At 31.2% G+C, this 3613-nt stretch overlaps 1 long non-coding RNA gene across 1 annotated transcript; it reads left to right on the top strand.

Annotated features, from left to right (window-relative positions):
* The first annotated feature begins 1513 nt into the window (after window positions 1-1513).
* On the top strand, window positions 1514-2203 carry LOC110035491. The gene is made up of 3 exons (XR_002295149.1): window positions 1514-1644; window positions 1725-1813; window positions 1965-2203. It is a non-coding gene; the product is annotated as an uncharacterized LOC110035491 (long non-coding RNA).
* Window positions 2204-3613: the final 1410 nt, after the last annotated feature.

Raw genomic sequence — 3613 nt, 5'->3', positions numbered from 1 at the left:
CCTCCATCACTTATATTTCCCGAGACATTTCATGTTCAGACACATATAAGGAAATTTATCAGGTTTAGTATGTTTTAATGTATGTGTGCACGGGCATGCACATATGATTATTTTAATGGGATGGGTTGTAGTGGCAAAAAACTTTTAAAGAGTTTCTGTCATTAAATTTCTTGATGAGTGCTTTGAAGTTTAAAATTTTACACAATCAATGTTGTTTAGGCAACTTGATCTCTCAATTAGACCTATGAATGAGGCAAGTTGAGACTAAAGTGCTTTGCAAAAATCTTAGGCTGGCGTCACCACTAAAGCATACTTAGCACCTTGCCTTTAATGCTCTAGGAAGTAAGGCAACCTACTTGTTTTGGTAAGAGATTTGTGTAGACACTATAATCTCAAAAGATGCTTTAATTTTTCTTGATGATAATTTCACAGAAGTGCGGTAGAAAGAACATAAAAATTAATGAATAGAGAGTTCACTCTAAGAAATATGTTTATACAAATGTAGGTACTCGATTTCACTTATAAATCTTGAGAATCATTAAGGATGTGATGAAGATGATTGTGGGAAGATAAAGGAAAGATGGAGTACTTGAAAGAAATGCAGTGATGGGAATGTTAGAATAGAATATTTCTAGGTTATACATGCTAAAAGCTTAAGCATTTTACTGAATCTTTTTAATGGTGATCTATGCACAAAAAATTTTGGATTTGGAACACAATGGAACTTAATTTCTTAATTTAATGTTATGGCATTATTATCACTTCATACCTTGAAAACATATTAATTATACTTCACAATATTATAAATGTTATAAATATTATTTTTTATTTTCTAGTGTTCAGGAATTTTGCAATCATATCTTTCTTTTTTGCCATTTGCTGTTAGGTCTGCTTCTTAACCTTCACCGCAGGTCTCTAATGAGGTTTTTTTTTTTTTTAAATAATTTTGTTGATAACTTCTACACATGGCATACTTTTGGCTTGATCGCCAGCATTCGGCAATTTTCTGAGTTCTAAGGTCAAGTATTAGTGAATTAATTTAACAGTAGAATTTGATTAATGTTATGGTCCTGGTCATTGAGTCAGCATTTCTATTCTGTCTTTTATATCTCGACTTGATTTCCTTGCTTCTTTGAGCTGATTTACCAAGCCAATCATACTGTTATCTTTCGATAAACTGATATCTAATACCATGAATTCTTTTTATGTATTTTTTTATACGTAGAGAAACATGCTTTTATTGATTAGCTAAGTTGCAATTATAAATTCACCTTTGGGATGCTTAATATAATATATTAAAATTTTGTTGTTTTTTACCTGGCCTGTCGATTTGTTAGCTATGATTTTATTGATTTTTCCAGAGGCGTTTATTCATATCTCCAATTTTCATTTCTGTAAACAGGTCTTAAAAATACATTTGAATATGAAGTAGGTACTTCATGCTAGTTATTTTGTCCACTATGGTAATATCTTCCTCATTCAATACATGAACCATGATATTCATGTATTTGCAGGCTGTGCCTGAGGATAAATGGTTTTGCCCATCCTGTCGATGCCATATTTGCAGTTCGAGTGAATTTAATCCTGATACTGAAAAATTCTCTGATAAAACAATGTTATATTGTGATCAGTGTGAGCATGAATGTAAGTCTTATACCAACTTATTTCCTTGAATTTTGTCTGACATATTATCAATTTGAAGTATGTGCTCTTATCTTTTGCAGACCATGTTGGATGTATGAGAAAAGGAGGATGGAAAAATTTACAGTCATGTCCAACTGGAAATTGGTTTTGTAGTGCCAGTTGTTCAAAGGTTTTTTTAATTAATTATACCATTCATTTACTTTATCGATTTCTTTCTGCAATTGCTTCTTTTCTGCTAAAGAACTACTTAGCCTTTGCATGCCAAATACTAGTTCTCTAGTTTCGTATATTAAGCATTAAATTTGCGTTTATCTCCATAGGTATGCTGTTAGCCTTGCAAGGGTGAAACTTGGAGCAATGGATATTTTCATCATTGGCCTTATTGTCATAGGGTTGAAACTGCGAAAAAAACTCATTCTGTTACGGGGATTTACTTGCCTTAATGAAATATCTCTCAAACACCGCAATAGTGGGAACGTAATGCACTCTGTACCCCCTTCCAAATAGGGATAGCCTTGCCCAAAATAAAATAAACTAAATACTTGATCTTGTTTAAATCTTCTTGATGAATAGAATTATGTGCATTTTGTGTGTACTTTTGTTTCAGAATTCTTTTGTTAATCATCAAGGATTAACCAGATATACTTACGGCTGAATTTGTTACAAAATATTATTAGCTTCAGAATACTTTATTGCATGTAATTTGTGTTTTGACTTTTTCATCTAGTTCAAATGATGTTATTTATCAATTTGATTCTTTCAGACTTTTGCTGTGGATGTTGTTGCATTTTGTTGAATAAATTTGTCCACCAGTTTTGTTAACTTCATTTCTATTTTTTATCTTTTATCTTAGTTGTTGAGGAATTCAGCCTCTTTTTTATTACCTGTGTGGAATAGGAGCTAGAAACTGTTGAGAGAAGATGCACTGAATTTTACATTTTGTATATGTTTTTTCATTACTGAATATATACTTCAATAAATAAGAAGAGCTCTTGGTTATTTTGAAAGATTGTTTAGTTCATTAAAATTGATGATACTAGGCCTTAATTAAAGAATTTCTATTTTAACTAACTATGAAATGAGAATTTTTACATATTTTGTAGAATAATGAGATCTATTATAAATATATCCAAATCATTAAGTGAAGCGGGATTTGATGGAAGTCCTTGAGTTAATTGATTTAGGTTTAGTTGAGATACAAAATCATGAAGGATATTAAATTGACCTCGATTTTGAATTGGACTCATTGTTCTCAAGTGTGCTTTGGCTTGGCATTGTCATCTTGGTTTGTAATCTCAAACTGAGGCCTTTCTTGACACTCAGGAGTGATTGAGAGAAGTAATTCGACATGCTAAGATCTTTTCTCTTTCTATAGTTTATCCCTATGTAGAATGTGAACCCCATTGAGGGATCCCTATCAAGTTTTTGATGGGTTTCATTAGGCTTGATTTTTTATTTGCCCAACAAGGGACTTCAATCCTGACATCGGAAATTTTCATTTGTTGGTAATGGGGCTCTATCACGACATTAGAAATTTTCATTTGTGAAAGTAAAATGCCACATCACGGAATGGCACCACGGGGCTTCAGCTGTTGATATAAATGGAGGTACCAATGTAAACATTTTAAATTGTCGTTATTTTAGAATAATTGAAATTTTTGAAAAATCCTCGAGAGTTGACGAAGAATGTTAGAAAAGCACTGCGGTGTGCACCTTCTAATTAGTTAATTCTCATGAATATCAATTTTCTTTCTATTTGGATGACTTTAACATGTAAAATTGGCAAGATTTTTTTGAATGTAATTCACTACACATTAAAGTTGATGGCTACTTATATTCACATATTTTTAAAAATATGCAAATCTAATATATTTAAAATTATAATTCTCTAAAAAGGTTGCACGATTATAATAGCAAAAATTAAAATTTTGTTGATCATTAAGATTAAGATTGAGTATGAAATAAATAT

The sequence above is a fragment of the Phalaenopsis equestris genome, unplaced genomic scaffold, assembly GCF_001263595.1.
Source record: "Phalaenopsis equestris unplaced genomic scaffold, ASM126359v1 Scaffold197856, whole genome shotgun sequence".
Taxonomy (NCBI): domain Eukaryota; kingdom Viridiplantae; phylum Streptophyta; class Magnoliopsida; order Asparagales; family Orchidaceae; genus Phalaenopsis; species Phalaenopsis equestris.
The sequence above is the reverse complement of the archived record's forward strand: the minus strand, read 5'-3'. Positions and strand labels throughout refer to the sequence as shown.